Genomic DNA, 20377 nt, shown 5'->3' with positions numbered 1-20377 from the left:
ACAACATTGTTTTTTTCTCAATTTTTAAAAAAGTGAAAGTACCTTGTCCATGGAAAAATACAGAAACCAAATGAATAATAAAAAAACAACAGCTCGGTAGAACTAAATGTCCTAGAGCCTGAAAGAACATGTGTGTGTGGTTGGAGGGTGGGGAGAGAGAAAAAGGAAGAGAAAAAAAAAAGAAAGGGGGGAGTAGGGAGGAAGGAAGGAAAGGTGAAATACAAAATGCTTTTAGCAGAGTTTAAAAAAAATAAATATCCTATACAATTTTCAAATGTTTGCCAAACTCCAGACCTTGGGCTCATCTACTCCTTTAAAAGGAAAGGCCTATGACATTCAGCAACATTAGCCCAAAACCTGGAATCTTGGGAAACACCATCTCACAGTGACTTTCTATAGTCATACAGGCCAAGGAAAGAGATTGAGATAAAAGTGAATCCCGTCCAAAAAAAAAAAAAAAAAAAGATAGTAAAAAAAGAAAAGAGAGAAAAAAAAGTCTTAAAACACATAGCAATTTTCTCAAATGTCTGTCTCTCAATTATTATTATTTTTTTGTTTTTGGTTAAGAAAAAAGAGAGAGCTTTTACCAAGCCTTCCCAAATTTATTTGTGGTTAAGTCAAAAATTGAGTCACTGAATGGCTGAATTATAAGAAAATCCCAGGACTGTAATTCAATCTTCCTCAATATCGTCAAACACTCTCTTTACTGACACCACAAGGGAGAGAGCTAGAAATCACACTCAATGTTGGAAGTGAGGATATTTAGTGCAGGGCAGGGAGGCTGTTCTGTCAAATTCCAAGGCTGCGTTCCCAGAGGAGGATATGCACCTTTGGGTGCAAGATAGTAAGGTGGCTCACATATCTGAGAGTGCTCTTTCTGGACCGTACTCTTTCTGGACCGTGCTCCAAACTCCTTGAACAGGCTTTCTGTGCCAGACAAGGTTTTTCTTCATTCTTTGTGACTGTTCTGTCTCAGTAAACACACTCAGAACAAGTAGACCTCCAACTACATCCTTCCTTTGGGATCAAACTCCCAAGTTAACCCAATCCTAAACAGAGCAGTGCACAACATAGACCCTTAAAGAAGCTGAACACTGTCTCAGAACCACGTTTAATTGAACATATGAAACCAAAGTCAGGGGAAGTTGGAGGGCCACTCAGTCACCGCAGAAAGGATAACACTGCTGGTTGGAGTCTTTGACCCAAGAATGGCCATGGCCATCTGCATAGTATAGTCCTTAAGGACAAAGAAATAGGTAAAAAAAAAAAAATGTAGATGTGGAAAACATGATTGAACTGCACCATTTCCTGCTCTTCTTCCCCAGCATATGTGAAATTTCCTTTGGAATTTCTCATGGGTGTAGATTGAGTTCCCTGTACAATAACTATTGACGATCACTTCCATGGTCTCTCATGGAATGTGAGGTTGCCATGGGAGGGAATATAACACTTACAAAAACTTCAAGTGATCAGAAACAGTATTCATCAGGATGTCATCAAAATATTGTAATGGTGAAGGAATAACAATATAGAAGACAAGCAGTATTTTCTAAAAGATGAAAACTCAATGCAATGAAAAGGGCTTAGCAGTTGCTACCCAAAAAACACACTGCGAAGTGATATGAGACTTTTGAAGGTATAATACTTGTTAAATTCGTTATATCTATTATAAAATTTAAAATTTGGGGGAATTATTGGTCTGAAGTTGTGCCTGGGCAAGGAGAGAGACTGTAGTCTAATTCAGTGTCTAGAGTATCTAGGAAACTGATTTCCATACATGAAAGAGTAAATAAGCTAGTGGACATACAAGCCAGGGTACTCTGCTGGCCTGCCCTCCTCACTCAGAGCATCTTGACCGGATCCTGAGCTCACTGCCAAGGCCAACATTATTCTTATTGGAACTTGAACATTCTAAGAGTCTAAGAGCCAGCCAGGCCTTCCTTCTTGGGTTCTGCAATACTTGATGCAGTTTAACCCCTTCGGTGGTAATAGAAAGCATTCACAGACTTGGTGGGCACAGCAGCTTAGACACCGAGAGACAAGGGCATAATAATGACAGGGGGCTAAGCCTAGATTTTACAAAATGGGAAACCAAAGGATCCCATGATACCTGTCCACCTCATCCTTCCACCTCCCACCACTAAGTAAACTATGGTGGGATCAAGCTAGGCTTTGAGGGATCTGAAGAAAATGGCTTTGTTCTGTGAGTTCAGTTCCCTCATCTATAAAACCTGGAAACATACCTGCCTCATAGGGATATTTAAAGCATTAATAAAATAAAGGCATGCAAATATCCTAGTGTTATGCTTACCCATGGTGGGGTGGCCAGGGTTCATTCACCTCTCTCACCTCAAAACAGAACCCTTACTTAGGAAGAGAAAAAGAAACCTTGCTATCTATTCAGAGCAAGTCTCTGGCACTTCTCGGAAAATGAATTTGGTAACCGTGATTTTTTTTAAACTTACTGGATAACAATATAAATTTATAAAAGATAAGAAAAGCTCAGCACCACCAGGGGCAATTTATTACTCAATTTCAAAGACAACATGAGTTTGGAACTTTGAAGAAGAGAAACTGGTGATACATAATTTAATCTAGTTCTCAAGTGCTTACATTTTAATTTGGATTGTTTAAACACCACTCATGAGACTACAGGGACTTTAAACCATATCACAAATCACAGAATGAAGCACTTTATTTTTCAGGCAAGTTTATTAAAGGTAGGCAGTTGAATGACAAGTAACTAGAGTAATCATGAAAACATTTTTTCGTGATGAAGATGGATGGTGGTACGCTTGCCTAAATAATACAGTTAGATAGGCAGCTTATACTTTTTAGGAAGACATCATATCTGGAATGTTCCTCCCTCTTCAGATAAGACTAGTTTCTGATTTAGAGAGAGCTTTGAAATCTATCCTATGGTGTGCTCAGTGGTTAAAAACAAAAGTTTAGACATATTGATGTAGGAAAGATGACATTAGGGTTTGAAGCCGACGACCAAGAAAAAATTCTTGAGACGTCTTTGGTGCAAAAAAGTGATTTTATTAAAGCACAGGGACAGGACGGGTGGGCAGAAAGAGCTGCACCAGGATCATGAGGAGTAACCCATTATATACTTTCAAGTTGGGAGGGGATTAGGGATAGCCTAAGTCTCTAAGGAATTTTGGAAGCAAGGTTCCCAGGACCTTGAGGGGGCTAGCTATCGTTGGGAAAAAGTCATTTATTACTGTCTAATAAAGCCTAAGTCACGAGACCCTTCAGATATATATCGGTGGGCATATACTTGGGGGATGATTGCCAACACATATCTTGGGGGGTTTAGAGATAAAGGGAATTTCTAAAGGAATTTTTATATGTTAAAGTACACTTACAGGATCCTGGGGCAGGGAGGGGTGTGTCAGTCTAGGATTGTCTTCTGCCCTTAGCAAAGTATTAAAATCGAGGCCATTGAGTCCCTAGAGGGATGTCACTCTGCCTGTTTCAAGGACTTGTTAATGGGCTATAGGTAGTAAGGAAATTTAATAATTTTTCTTCTGTCTTTGTTTCCCACATCACATATTATAAGAGATGTCTAAGATAACTGCTTAGTAAAATAACTTATTAAAGGGGAAAACAAGCAAACATGTAATCGTCAATTTTGTCTCCATGTAGAAGTATCTCAGAAAGAAGCTAGTTCGATTAATTCAAATTAATTGATCCCAGTGTGAGGCCATTTATATAAAAAGACACAGATACATGTGACAAAACATTTAAATTTTGTACACACATAGATATAAAAATGCAAAGGAAATAGAGATTATGAAAGAAATATATAAAACCCTGATAGCTTTGAAAGGCATTGGCATTTGGTGTTGGGAAAGGAGGAGGACTATAGGGAAATAGTGGCTGGACTCAACTGCGATGAGGTAGGGGTTTTATATCTGAAAGCCAGCAATCGGTAAAATTGTTTTTCTTGACTTCTAGGTATAAAACAAACAAACTGAAAAACCTCAAATATCCTAGCAAAGAAATTAAGAAGCTTTCACTTTAGAAATCAAAATTATACACAAAGCTGGAAAAAGCAGGTTCAGTATTGCACTGTGAACTAATCTATTTAGTAAGAATGAGATTGCTTATATTGCAAAATATGACTAGTCTCATAAGCTAATAGTTTTTGATGAAGAAGAGTATCTGTAGAGTAGAATTTGCAAAATAATGATGGATTTGTAACAAAGTTTGTTTCTAATCTGTAATAATATAAGAACAACATAGGCAATGTAGTGAGTTTTTCATAAATTTATTTCCTTAAAGCGTTGTTCTTTATTCTCAAAATATTTTCTTTCTATTTGTGTTATAAAAGCTCTTTCTTTATAAAATGGATGGTGGTAGAAGATGGTAATTTATTTTTTCCCCTACTAGCCTTGCTTGATGAAATAGAATTTGAGCAAACTTTTATTAGTACCTTTATTAGCTGTCTGTGAACTAAGAATTGTTCCTGGCGGATTGATGTTTTATCATTATGCGATGTCTCTCTTCACCTGCAGCAATGATGCTAGCCTAACCATCCACTTTGTATGCTTAGGATAGCTATATTAGTTCAGTGTTAGCCTACTATGTATTTTCCCATTCTTTTCCTTTCAACTTTCCTGTGTTCTTAATTTTAAGGTGTGTCTCTAGTAACAGCATATATTTGAATATTTAAAAAAATCACTATGCAGTACCTATCTTTTGATTGAAATATTAATTATATTTATATTTGATATATTTACTGAAATATTTGTGTTGAAATCTACATCATCCTACTTGGTTTCTAGTTTTCTATCTCCTTTTGGTTCTCTTTTTTTTCCTCTTCTGTGCCTTCTTATAGAAAAATGTCAAGAATTTTTGTTCCAATGTTCTCCTGTATTAGATGTTGGTTATACGTTCTTTTTTCCCCCCACTTAAGCTGTTACCATAGAGATTAGAACATTCATTCTTAATAAGGATTAATATAAATTAGTATTTTTATAACATCCTAGGTAATGAAAGATCTGAATATTTTAAATCCATTTACACTTTTGTGCTATTGTTTTCATGTAATTTATTTCACCTATATGCCTTAGTTTGGCTTCTACCTTCTACCCTCATCCCAAACAGATCCTGGAAGAAGAATTAGCTTTCAGAGCTTATTTGGAAATTGATCCCAGAAGGAAAGTGATCCAGTAGGGAAGGGAGAAAAGTTAACAAAGACTATCTTAATGATCAAGTCACAGTTTGGAGGTTTAAATGTGTTCAGGACTGTACTGGGTTGAACGGCTTAACCGTGCATGCTGCTTCAACTGTTTATTACGTTCTCAATGTTGATTAGTGTATTTTTCAGTACCAAAATGTGCATTTGATTTTTTTTATTAATTCCAGTTTTCTGGTAAAATTCAGATGATGGGATGAAGAATTTTACCAGAGAACTATATAGCCTATTAAACCATTATGCTCCAGCCTGTGTCAACCTCCAACATTGGCACGGTGTGTTGAACTGTTTCTGTTCATTTTTCCTCTTTATTTTCATTCATTTGGTCCTACCATTGTGTGAAGCTCTGGATTATGCTATCTTCCTCCAGAGAGGATTTACTTTTCTTCTGATAAGTAGCTAGAATAAACACTGATCTCTTTCACTCACTCAAGGTTTTCAGTCTGTATCAGAGCCACTGTAGACCCTCTGCTTTGATTCCTAAATTGTAACCTTTTTTTAGGGCTTGACTGGAATCCTGGGGTATTTTCCTTCTTAATAGGACTTGAATTTCAATTTTTCTTTCCTCTTCATCTGAATACTGAAACTGTTGAAAACTCTGCTGAAATTTCTAAACTGAAGGTTTCTGCCTGTCTTCTAGTTTCTCACTTGATGCAGTTTAAGAATCAGAAAGTGCCAGAAAGGGAAGAGAAACAGAGAAGGTAGGGCTCACTTTAAAGCATTTCTCTTTTCGCTGGAAGCTTGGCCCCTTAAAACCTTGTTGTATAAAATTGTTTCCTTACTCATAAAATAGCTATTTGCTTGTTTGTGTTTATCCAGTTTTTATTTATTTGTTTTTGATGGGATCATTGGTTTAAAGCAAGCTATTCTCTCACAGCCAGAAGCCAGATTACTGTGTTAAGGTGGAAATTCTAATTTATCGTATGGTCTTAGTGAATAACACCAGCAGTAAATGTTGAGAGTCTCTGGAGATTTCTTTCCCCATAATTAGTAATACCTTAAGTGTAGATGCCATGCTTTTTTATGAAGGTAGAAATAATAGGGAGGAAAAGGTGTATAAGCCTTAGCAATTTATGAGTGTAAAATCCACCCTTTTTTAACCTTCCCCCAAATTACTAAAGTGCCCTACGTGATGATCTCTTTTAATCAATTAACAATTGAATTATTTCAATTAAAGCTAAAGTTTTAAAACATATATTAATTTTTGTTCCTCTGTGCTCAGAGCTATTTTAAGCAGTAAGAGCTATAAACGGGGAAGGTAGCAGAGAGCAGAAAAATAGATATGTGATAAATAGTCCTTATTACCGGTGAGTTTATAACCAAGTTGGTCAGAAAAGGCTAACAAGTGTAAGAAATCACTGAACAAATAAATGTGAATTACATCACATTGACAATAAGTGTAAAGGAATCATAATATAAAAAAGATTCACAGGGGCAATATCTAATGAGGTGTTAGGACCATTATTGTGATAAAGTTATTTGGTTATTTGCAACCAAAATTTCTACTAAGATTAGTTAGTCTTATATATTTTATGATATCCTCAGAGGAAAAGAGCTAATTTATGCAACATGTTTATTCTTATAATCCATCATAATCACCATTACAAGTCCCAGAATGAGAAACTGTACATGCATGTCCACACAGAGAATATTCTAGTCAATGAAAAAGCTCTAGGAACAAATTCTCTTTTTATGAGGTTAGCATTCTCAAGCAAAGAACAGATTAGGAGCATTTACTAATAGAATTATTTGTATTCTTATGCAAATACGAAGTGAAATTAGTTTGTTCCTGACACTTTTCACAAGGAAACTGGACAAATTCTTGTGGTGGTATTCTGTTTTGTTGTTTTGGCCAAAGATATTAAAGGACTCAATGATCTTAAGTCATTTTTAAGATTACACACTTTCATTTTCATATTTATTTATGATTTTACTCCAAAGAAAGCCAGCAATAATAATAATACATCAATGATATGATTTAAAAAAATAACAGTAAGAACATGGAATTTAAATAGTAGATGCTTTATAAACAGCATCGGGTATTTTTTATGATACAGCCATTATTTTTAATGTAAAAATCTCAGTTTATTCTGAAGCATAACTAGGTAGGAAAGCATTGTAAATATCATTTATAAATGAATGCACTGACACAGCATTATGTAAGTGCTATAGCAAAAAAAGGAGATCGAATGAATCTATCTGTATGTGAATGTATGTATATATAAACATATACATATTACAAAAAAAACCACAGTGCTTTAAGAACTGTAATAAAATATATGGAGTACTGCTTTAAGGTCTAGTTAATGCAAGTAACAACCAGTTATAAGACAAGTGGGAGAAAAAAAAAACTTTGATAGTAGCAACAAAATAGCTGAAGTACTAAAGACAAGGTTAACAAGCAATGGACACCATCAATAAAAAGGAAACTTTAAAATACTGAATGACACAAAAGAAGATTTTCATTAAAACAAGTAGAAAGTTCTACTATATACTTGAATAGAAAAAAACCCAACAACGTAATGAAGTCAAAGTCTCCCAGTATTAATCTTATCAATTGGTTGGCCAAATATACACAAACATTCTAGGGAAAAAAACGTAATAAATTAGACCACCTTTGTAATTTGTTAAACCATGGTATAAAGCTAACTATATGAAAACAGAGTGGTATGTGCTTATAACTAGATAACACAGAATAGAAAATCCATCTAAATCCATAAGTCACTCTTTTCATTTAATAAAAAGAGAACTTCAATTTCAGTAAAAAAATATGAGTTACTAAGTAAATTAAACTGAGTCAATAGTAAGCCATTTTGGAAAAAAAAGTACATAAATTTGGATTCCTGCCTCACACACAATAAATTCCAGATGGATCAAAGAATTATAAATGAAAAATTAATCATAAAGTATTAGTGGGAAAAAACTCAAGCACATAGAATTCTTTTAAAATGTCAGAGTGGCGAAGGCCTCTAGCCAGTGCACACAATTCTAGAAGCCTTGAAATAGCATATTGGTAAATTCATCTATATAAAATACAGTATTTCTGCCTGAAGAAAAAATAAATAAAATCAAAAGGCAAGTGACAAATGAGAAAAAATTGCAACTTATATCACAAATTATTAGTTTTCCTAATGTGAAAACATTTCTACCAGTTAATAAGAAAATATTCCAAAACAGCTGAAAATTCACAAAGCACATGAATGAGCAAATTAAAGAAAATAAAATACCAATATTTGACTCCTAAAAATAGGAAAAGACACTCAATCTCATTCATAATAAAGAAAATATAAAGTTATAATTTTTCAAGATATAGTTTTCACTTATACATATTGGCAAATATAAAATTTGATAACACAGAGTCACTTTCATACTTCTTGCTAGAAGTATAAGTTGGTACAATGATATGGAAGGCAATTTAGCACTAGTTAGAAAAAAGTTTCAAAAATTATGATCACCCTTTGCTTTTATTTATATTCTACTATTGGGAATTTTTCCTACATATGTATTCACACATGTTTAAAATAAATTATGCTTAATTTCTCATTGAATTACCTTTTGGTATTGCAAAAATTTTTAAGATTTTATGTATTTATTTGCCATAGAAAGAGCAGGAAAGCACAGGCAGGGGGAGCAGCAGAGGGAGAGGGAGAAGCAGATCACCCCCGCTGAGCAGGGAGCCCATGTGGGACTAGATCCCAGGACTCTGACCTGGGACCACGACCTGAGCCAAAGGAAGTCGGTTAACTGACTGAGCCACCTAGGGGCCCCGATATTGCAAAAATTTTGAAAGGAACTTGTTTTCATCACTGAAGGAATGGTTAGGATTATTCTGTCATTGTATTTAATAAAGCACGTTATCAAGAAGAATTAGAACTTCATTTTTCTTGAGATCAAAGATGTCTAAAATATATTTTTAAGAAAATAAAGAAGATGAGAGTTGTGTTTTGGGAAAACTACCTGTTTGGGGTTGAATTGTGACCCACCCCCCCAATTCATACATTGAAATTCTAAACTCCAGTACCTCAGAATGTGACTGTATTTGGAGATAAGGCCTTTGAAAAGGTAAAGTATAAAGAACTCATATTGGGGCCTTAATCCAATATGGCTACTATCCTTATAAGATGAAATTAGGGAATAGACAAAACACAGACCTAGGGGCAATCATGTGAAGACACAGTGAGAAGGCAACCACCTGCAAACTAAGGAAGGAGGATTCAGAAGAAACCAAATCTGCCAACATTCTGATCTTAGACTTCTAACATCTAGAACTGTTGTTTGCATTTCTGTTGCTTAAGCCACCCTGTCTATGGTATTTTTTTGTTTTTTTTTTTAAAGATTTTATTTATTTATTTGACAGAGATAGAGACAGCCAGCGAGAGAGGAAACACAAGCAGGGGGAGTGGGAGAGGAAGAAGCAGGCTCATAGCGGAGGAGCCTGATGTGGGGCTCGATCCCATAACACCGAGATCACGCCCTGAGCCGAAGGCAGACGCTTAACCGCTGTGCCACCCAGGCGCCCTATGGTGTTTTATTATGGCAACCTGAGCAGACTAATATACTACTATTTGTGTAAAAATAATCTATATTTATGTACATATGTATTTGCTTGTATATGTATAGAAAATATCTTGAAGGATAGACAAGCTGGTTGCAGTGTTTTCTATGGGAAAAGTAACTGCGTTGTCAATGAGAAGGTATGAGAAGGAGACTTCTGGAAAGAAGAATGGAACCAGAGGAAAATTTGAGTAGCAGCTCCTATTCATTTCATTAGCATGGAAAATCATTTAACCATACAGCATCTCGACTAGCCATCTGTAAAATAGGATGCAAAAAGACCACTAACTGACTTCCTAGTATCTACAAATGAACATATATTTAATGTTACATCATCTGAGAAATTTTTATCCACTTAAGAATAAGTGACGACTGAGGACAAAGAAATATGTGAACAGTGAATATCTAACCAGAGGATTAATACTATGTGTCACGGAAGACTGAAGTTCAGGAGAACCTGAGGATGAAAACATGTGCTAGTTCCATCTTAAGCAAGGAAAAAAACTAAGAAATAATCCTATTGCTTATGGGCAGATGTTAGCAGAAGACAGAAAGGAAATAGGAATCCCCTATTTTATTTCAATCCTTCCTGTCAAAGAGAATGATCTTCAGCCTGGAAAGAGTGGAAAATATACTGGGTACGGGGAAATTGAAACTGAAAGATAAGTGAACAGATTGCAAGAGAGCATCTAGCTTCTCAAAATGAATCTACTTTTCTGGACCCAGATGAACTGTTCCAAGGTACCAAGAGAACTTGTCGCAAAGAGCCCTTGGCTATTATCAATAATCATTAAGGAGATAGTAGAGAAGAATAAATGTTACCCTGGTTTTAAAAAGTTTCAGAAGGTGCTTTCCACAAACCACAGAAGTCTCATCTTTTTCCCCTCATTCTTTATTTCTCAAACTTGTTAGATTGTTATAGAATGAAGACAAGTCTCTGGAGCAAGTGGTTAATTATTTCAGATATGAGCTTATGGAAAGGAAATTCGTAATCTCTAGAAACCAGACTAGGTACACACAAAGAATAAATAAATAGTGGTGGACCAACTGCTTTTTTTGTTCTTGCAAATTACTTTTCTCATATCTCTATCATGGCCCGTGCAATGTTGTGAAGTATTTGCTTACATACATGTTTTCTTAAATATACTGTGAGTTCCTCAGGATATGGATGATGTTTTTTTTAGACTCTGAGCTTTTAACATTCTATTCATTTTTTTTTTTTTGGAGGCTTAGGAGCAATATCAGCTGTAGGCAGAGTACCTGTGGGTTTCATCAAGGCATTTGACAAAATTTCTAGTAATGGATGTGTGGTCACAGTGGAGAAAATCTCTACAATTAATACTCATAGCCTGAGGAATTGCATTATCCAAGGGGTGTTGGTGAATGGGCATTAACTAGGGGGAGATCTCTATTCACTATAAACTCTTATCTTCAGGCCAGCTTTGTTTGGAATCATAGAAGTCATAGATACACTTGGAAATTTTATGAATCATAAAATACATTATTGAGTACTATACTGTGCTAAGCTTGTATCAAGGATAAAACAGTAGGTGAGGGGGGAGGACTTAGTCTTTGCCATTGGAGCATTTGTAGCATGAGAGAAGGAAAAGATAAAATACATTTAAGTAAAATACAGGAATTGTCAGAGGAAACTCCAAAACTTTTCTATAGGGTGAGTTTATTTATGTTTTAAAGGTTTTATTTATTTGAGAGAGAGAAAGAGCATGAGCAGGGGGGAAGGGCAGAGGGAGAGGGAGAAGCAGACTCCCCGCTGAGCAGGGAGCCCATGTGGGGCTCAATCCCAGGACCCTGAGATAATGACCTAGGCCAAAGGCAGTTGCTCAGCCAACCAGCCACCCAGGTGCCCCAGGGTGAGTTTTATGTTGGCAATCTGGCTAAAGGTGGTGCCTACGAGGCTTGTCTGGAAGCTGTATCTGCACAGTAAGGACTGATTTTACTTAACTATGTACTTATTTGAGGTTGTTTGGGTGAGGAATATTCTAGAAGATTATGAGAATGTGGGTTGAGGATGAAACTTCTAGACAGTGCTGTGTCAGAGAAAGTACAGAGAGCTATGGGATTACATGGTAGTGGAATCTCACCTGATCCATATGCATCAGGCATATGACCTCATTTAGTGGAAGTGATATTCTACCTGAGTCATGAAAATAAGTAAGAGGAATAAGTGGAGAAAAAGACAAATGTTGATGATAGAAAGAAAAATACCTACCACATTATAAAGGCAGGATCATGACATCTTAGACTATCTAGAAGTGTAGTATGATTAGAATACAGACTGAGATTGAGGGAATATAACATGGTGAGCCACTAAGAATAGCCTTGTTTGCAAAGGTACAGTCTGTATTTATCCCTGGAATGATGGAAGCTAATGTAGGTTTTTAACACTAGAGTGTAACATACTCAGTGTGTTTTTAGAAAGGTTCCTTGGGCTGAAGAACAGATTGGAGATGCTACATCTGGAAGCAGGGAGGCCACTTAGAAAGCTGTTACAGGAACAGGAGATATTGGTGGCTCTCCTGGAGAAGTGGAGGAGTAGAGGAATCATGACATGGTGACATGGGAGCATTGATAGAAATGTGGAATCTATTGCCTGGGTTGCATGGGGTGAAGGGGAGGAGTCATATTAAATTACAATGTTTCCAGCTTGGGTCCCTTTGACATTCATTGAGTTAGCACACAAGATGGAAAGTACACTAGGAATTTGAAGGGTAGATGAAGATTCGTTGTGGTAGATGGTGAGAAGAAGAGAGATTACAATAAAGATACTGATGTGTTTATTGAAGCATTATTTACAATGGCCAAGATATGGAAGTTACCCTAAGTGTCCACTGACAGATGAATGGATAAAGAAGAAGTGATATATATATATATATATATATATATATAATGAGATCTTGCCATTTGTGACAAGGATGGACCTAGAGTGTATTATGTTAAGTGAAATAAGTCAGACAAAGACAAATACCATATGGTTTCACTCATAAGTGGAATTTAAGAAACAAAACAAATGAACAAACAAAGAAAAAAAGGGACAGATGAAAAAACAGACTCTTAAATACTGAGAAAAAATTGGTGGTTGCCAGTGGGGAGGTGGGGGAGGGGATGAAGGAAATAGATGAAGGGGATTAAGAGGACACTCATTTTGAGCACTGAGAAATGTATAGAATTGTTGAATCATTGTATTGTACACCTGAAACAAATGTAACACTGGATGTTAACTCTACTTGAATTAAAAAAAAAGATAATGATATGAGAATCAACAGTATATAGACCAATTTATTTATTATTTATTATTATTATTATTATTATTATTATTATTATTATTATTATTATTATTATTATTATTATTATTATTATTATTATTATTATTATTATTATTATTATTATTATTATTATTATTATTATTATTATTATTATTATTATTATTATTATTATTATTATTATTATTATTATTATTATTATTATTATTATTATTATTATTATTATTATTATTATTATTATTATTATTATTATTATTATTATTATTATTATTATTATTATTATTATTATTATTATTATTATTATTATTATTATTATTATTATTATTATTATTATTATTATTATTATTATTATTAATTTATTATTATTATTATTATTATTATTATTATTATTATTATTATTATTTTGTTGTCCTTGCCTTTAAGAACATGATGAATACTATGTGCAAAACAAACTTATGCATAGCAATGTTCATGACCCCCTAAAGCCCTTCTTTGGATTCTAGGTTAAAAACCCTTGTTAAGGGAATGAATAGGATCACCTAGAAGGAGTGCGTATGTTGAAATGGAAGAAGTCTTATCATGGAACCCTGAGGAATGATAGACAGAGAATAATAAACTTACAGGATGACTAAGGAAGAGAAGTCAAAGAATAAAGAGTAAAACCAGGAATGTGTGTCATGGAAACCAACTGAAAATATTTTAAGTATGAGAAACTTGCTAACTGTTGTAAAAGATGGATATGCAAATACATTGAATGAACAAATGTGGGCATATACATATTTCAAGCAGCAGTGATACACCAAATCCAAGAAGAAATTTAAATATTATTAAATGCAAAATCTTATACGTGGGTCCAAATAGCCAGCTGAAAAATGATAGAAAAGCAACACTTTTATTTAACTGAAATACATGAAAGGCTTTAGGATTGGTATGTATCAGTAGGACAATCTTTGTTTACAGTAAGGCACACAGAGTGGGAAGGATAAGTAATAGTCCCATTCTTGGTACTAAGTAGCATTAAATAGTTTAAGATCTTCCTTTGTAGAACACAGATCGGTTAGAAATATCAGTGTCTTAGAAACTATAAATGGATGCTATGAATAGGGAGGGTGATTTTGATTCGTCAATTCAGGTAAGAATTCCTAATAATTACTTGTGTTAGAAGTGGCTGCTCCTTAAATAGGTATATTCATCAACATTGTAGAAGGAGTTTAAACAGAGGTTAGATGATCAATGTCTGCAATATTGAAGAGACTAATCAGACAGTAATTAGAGGTTGGGGCTCGATGCCCTTTAAGTTTTATTCTAATTTTACTATTTTAAGATTTGAAGATTTCTACCAAGCATTTAAAATATAAGCATTAGTAAATCTAGAGAAAACTATGTGTTCTCCCAGTCTTTTGACTATTATATACATTATAACCTTATAATACATTTTATTATTGTATACTCTAGGTTTAGTCTTTCTTGGACCGTAGTGATTTTAGAACCCCAACAAACTTTACATAAGAAGTTATATATTATGGGCATTCAAGTGTTAAATTTTATTTTACAAGTTAACGATTTGGATGCTATAAAATAAAAAGTAGTTGCTGAAGTCATTGTTAATTATGCAAAAAAAAAAAATAGTGAGTATGTCAGGCCGTCCCCAGAACATACAAGTCACAGAGAGGTGTTTATTAAAGTAATATTTAAAAAAAAACAACTTTCCACTTCCAGAATTATATGATACAAGTGACTTTCATCAAACTCAGTACTTTGACTTGATCATTGCTTTGAAAGTCTTAATGAAAATGGAGACACAACAATTTTAATTAATAAAGAAAAAGGAAAGTTTCTATAAAAGCTGAGGCAAACAATTTATTGAACAGTATTAACACCAAGAACTTCCCCCTTGTTCTGACAATATTATAGCACCGCTGAGAAAAGTGGTTTGAAAGTGAAGATAAACAAACTTCTAATCAAAAGGCAGAATTTGTACAAAGTGATCTGTATTTAATGTGTGATGTTATTCATACATGGTTGTAGAAACTGTGCTCCAGTCCTGTCTCTTTCTCCCAGTTGCTAGAGAAAGGAAGGTTGTACCTGCCTTGGAACTTGCTTCAGAATGTCTACCCACAAGATCTTATTCCAGCCAGACTTCTAGTGCCTTGTGATTTTGCCAAGAAATAAGGGAAAAAATATTCCTAAGATGGCTATTTCAAAGCAGCAAAGAGAAGGAGAGGCTGTATGTTTTCTATGGCCCTGTGTTATTCAGATCCAGGATGACTCATTCCTCTTAAGTGAGAATAAGCTTAAAAAATTAGCCCATTTTCCTCTCCTTCAGGCTTTAGTGTCCACATCAGCCAAACCAAGCAAAGAGTTCACTTTGAAAGAAATCTCACAGCAGACAGCAAAGCTTGACCACAAAAGACTCGTTTGTGAAGAGATTATCACCAAGGCAGCTTGTGGTTATGATTTGGGACAAAATAGATGCATAGGAGTCATAGCTCTTTTAAACACATTTTAAAACTGGAACCATATGAAAATCGTTTCCAATTGGATTGGTTCCAATCCAATCTCATACCACAAAAAAAGTGTATGCAGAATATCTTGAAATAAACTCATTGATATGCGAACAAGTAATTAAATATAAATATCATGAACTGTAATTAACATCATTATTTAAAAAATGATGTTTTATATATACAAAGGCATGTGTTACATTAAGCATGCAGACTGTGGTCTCTAATACCATCCCCACTAAAGGGAATAGGCTCTACAGATCAATGGGTAATCCCAAGGCTGGGCATAAAACATCTTTTGATGTCAGAAAGGAAAGAACTGCTTTAAAATGTTAGGGGTATATGACAAAGACATAGGAGCCAGGTTGAGGGGGCTCCCACTGCCCCAATACAGGAAAATTTGAGTACCAAAATAATTAAGAAGAGTAAAGAATGTTAAACTATTGGAAGAAAGAAGAATCTATCAGTTCATACCAATAACAAAAAGATTATTGATGAAAAGACAGATGATAGATCAGGGAGATAGATGATAGATGACTGATAGATTAGATTGATAGATAGATAGGCAAATAATGATAGGAGGGAGAGTCAAAAACTAAATGTGAAAGGAAGGGTAAACTTAAAAGAATCATCATTTTGTATCCATCATAGTAAAAATTGGATCAAGCAAGAATTAGCAACGGATGATCAATGTAAGAGGAAATTTATATGAAGAGCAGGATATTTACATAGTCATAAAGAATCTCCCCACAGATTGCTGATTGGTAATAATATGGTGCAGAGATTGGACAACATATTGGCTGAACGATCAAAATTAACATCACCAATGAGAAGCAGATGGACATCGTGTGTCTCCAGATGTGATAATGCTGAGACAGTCACCACATCACTTATACATCATTCCAGCGATGATCATAAGAAAATATCGACAAAATCAAAATGAGAAATAGTCTATTTAAAAGTAAAGCAAGTTTATTCTTCAAAAATGTTAATGTTGAAGGAAAAAAAGAGACACAGAGGAAATGTTCCAGATGAAAGGGAACTGAGGAAACATAATAACTAAATGCAGTAACTGATCCCAAAGTGGACTGTGTAAGGAGGGAAAAACATGCCAGTAAGCAGATTGTTGGGTCAACTGACAAAATTGGAATACAAACAGCAGATTATACAGAAGTGTCCTATCAAATTGATCATTCTACTGTGGTTAGGTAACAGAATCTCTATGTTCTTAGGAAATATGCATTGAACTCTTCAAGGGTAAGGTGTATGCAGCTTACTTTCAATTGATTCAGAAGATAAAACACACACGACACAGAAAAAGGGATGAGTTGTTAATAATATTTTCGGTACAAATTGAATTTGAGTAAAAGGTGTATGGGAGTTCTTTGTACTGTTGATATTTGTACATTTTTGTACTACACTTTTTACAAATTTTCTGTAAATGTAAAATTACTTTTATTTTTTTTAAGATTTTTTAAATTTATTTATTTGACAGAGATAGAGACAGCCAGCAAGAGAGGGAACACAAGCAGGGGGAGTGGGAGAGGAAGAAGCAGGCTCATAGCAGAAGAGCCTGATGTGGGGCTCGATCCCACAATGCCGGGATCACGCCCTGAGCCGAAGGCAGACGCTTAACCGCTGTGCCACCCAGGCGCCCCAATGTAAAATTACTTTTAAATAATCATTTTTTTTAAAGTTCCTGCTAGATCTTTGAGGATAAAGAGGTACAATATACAATCATGTCATCCTGGAATCCTAATCCTAGTTGGGGTAGGGGACCCAACACTTGTATGAAAAGCTAGTACTGAGGATGGTACATGAAAAAATAATTTCCATAAAATACTTACTTTTCTTTTTGCTTTTTGAGTACAAACTCCCTTTGATGCTGTCAGCTTTCAAAATAAAACAGATATAACTTTGATGGCATGTAAGTTAGTGTCTTTCCATTAAATGGTTTTATAGTTAATTTGCTTGACCCTGATGTTAAAAGTGCATTAAAAAAATCAAAATCAGAAAAATCTCTCTCTGCGATGATAGTCTCAGGTATTCATAACGTAGTGTTCTATTTTTTAGAATGTACTTGACAGCATAAATGTGGAAAATTCCACAACCATTCCTCACCGAAGCCAAATGTGCAGAGTAGAGGGTGGGAAACAGCAGACATTAGCCCATATATTGATTAGGTTGCAAGGACCAAATTTTAACACTTACTCAGCAGCTTTACTTTATTTTTGAAGAACTATGTTATTATGGAGGCAAATCCACATAAAAGCAGCAAGGAGTCCTACAGAACAATTCTGAAAAAAAAGAAAAGATATGTAGCCAACTTCTCTGCACTGAGTCTTCTACCACCTGGCTCTGTTTTTTTTCTCCACTATGACTGGGATCATTATTCAGGACAACTTCCACATCCCAGACAACCCACCTGATAAGCCAGCCTTTGGGTCCCTTGATGTTTTCATGCCTAATGGTAATTCCACAGGCCAGCTCTGCAATCACCCTCAAACTATTTTCAACTCCTGTGCCCCTTCCTTCTTCCAAAATGTTGCTAGAGAAAAATATACAACTCTGCTGCTTGGTTTCATTTTAATCTGTGACTACGGAGCTCAAGAGAGTCCTGATACTTCTCTGCAGTCTTAACTACCGTACCCAAATCAATTGATTCTCCCATCTGCCAAATACCTCTTTCTTGATACCTCCTCTCTCTCTGTATGCTCATCACTCTTTCTTCCATACTCACTATCTTTTTTTTAACTGAGAAAATATAGGTGATTAGAAGAGGTCTAAGTAACACCAAATTTGCCATGTTTCTGCATCTGCCTTCTTTCTGATTTCAATAGGTTTACTGGTCCTGACCTTCTCTCATGTAGCTCCTCCACTTACACACAGGACGCATAATCTATGCAAGGACTTTGCTCCTGCCATTGCCCCTCTCCTTTAGCAATAAAATTATCCTTTCTACTGACACCTAATCATCCCTACCCCTCATCTGTCTTTCATCTCAATTCACCTCTGCATATGTCCCTTTCTATTTAATCACTCTCAGCCCCTGAACTCCATATTTATATTCGACAGCAAACATTTGACACTCTATTTGTATTTCTTATGGACATTTCATGCTGTCAAAATAGATATTTTGATCTTAACACTCCCCAAATTGCTTTCCCCCCCCCATTATTTTCTTTCCCAGTGAATGGTACCATCTTTTCATGTTGTTGCAAAGGATAAAAGTCTGGAAGGATGGATTGTTTCTTTACTGCCCCCAATCCATCCAGTCTGGCCACTTTCAACGAGTTTCTACAATTACCACTATAGTCTAAGCTACCCTTACGTCTGGATGGATATACTTATAGATGGGCACAATTATCATCACCAAAAACATTTTTGATGCCTATTTCATGCAATGAATTAACTTTTTGATTAACAGAAATATAGTAGGGTAGAGAAAATTCGCTCCCATTGTAGTAAGGGGTGGGAGATCTTAAGTTATAAATATGGTTTTTTACCTTAAGGACTTCCAAAGTAATCACAAAAATAATAATATCCACTAGTAGTTTCTACTATTCCCCATACATGATTGACTTGGTACTTCAAGTTCAAAATAAATTATCACATTTATTCTTTACAACCTTCTTATAAAGTAGGGTATTTATTTAAAGGCAATGAATAAAGGCTCAAAAAGAATAACTAACTTGCTAAAAGACCCCATAGCTGGTAAACGCTGCAACAAACCATGCTCATGCTTATCACCACAGCAGAGTAGCTCTTCCACACTTTCACTTTTTAATATACAAAGTTTCATGGCAATAGAAGAGACTAATAGAAATGCAGCATAACTTGTAGAGAATTTGAGAGTAGAGAAAAAGCATAGCCTGAAGCTCAGAGCACTAGTATCTGGCCAGTGAGAAGACTTTGAGGAGGAAGTGTTAGAGTTCAGCTTTGAAAGAAATACAGTGTGACAAAGAACTGGGCCCCAAAGTAGAATGGCAAATGCACACTTGTGATAGTGTGAGCAAGTTGGCAGCTCATGCAGTAGTGAAGCTAGACCAGGAAAGGTGAGGAAGCAAAATCTTCTTGACCTTGAGGGACAAGTCCAAGAGTTTATACATTAGTCTGCAAGCAATATATGAATGAATTTTTCTGTAGTGAACAAGCTCAAAATCTCAGGGCCTTGCAAAAACAAACCTTGACTTTCATGCTCACGAGGCTGCTGGTCAGCCTTGATTGGGGTTGGCTGGGTCAGGCTGGACTCCGGGCTTCCAGTTCAGGCTCAGGTGTGCTCCACCTGTCATCAATCTCTGGCTCAACCTGAAGGTGCAGTGGTTACCTGGGACATGCATTTCTCATGACGGATTACAGACACACAAGACCTCAGGGGGACACGTGTGATGACTCCTAGGCTTTGGCTGGGAACTGGCTGGCACCCTCTCACTTCTGCTCTATTCCATTGCTAAAACAAGTCACATGGCCAAGCTCATAGTGGGAGGCACTGCCAAATTCCAGGGCAAACCGGGAGGAATGATAAAGAGGGGACGTTAATCCACAGGCGATACACAGCATGTAAGGTATTTGAGAATATCCTTAGAAAGCAATCATGACATAGGATAGAAGTGGGGCTAGAAGGAGAGACTAGAATCCAAGAGATCAGACAGGAAATTACTGTAACAGTTGTGAAGGAGGTGATAAGATCCTTGGCTAATGCAACTTCAGTAGGAAAAAGAAAGAAATTTGAAGAGAAAAAGTTACAGTACAGTAACAAGGAAGAGCCGGTGGGCCTGGGTGACAGCCTAGACATTGGGAAAGAAGTGAACTCAGCATGACTCCAAGGATCT

Source organism: Ursus maritimus, unplaced genomic scaffold, assembly GCF_017311325.1.
Source record: "Ursus maritimus isolate PB19 unplaced genomic scaffold, ASM1731132v1 scaffold_9, whole genome shotgun sequence".
Lineage (NCBI taxonomy): Eukaryota > Metazoa > Chordata > Mammalia > Carnivora > Ursidae > Ursus > Ursus maritimus.
This window is presented reverse-complemented; position numbering follows the sequence as displayed.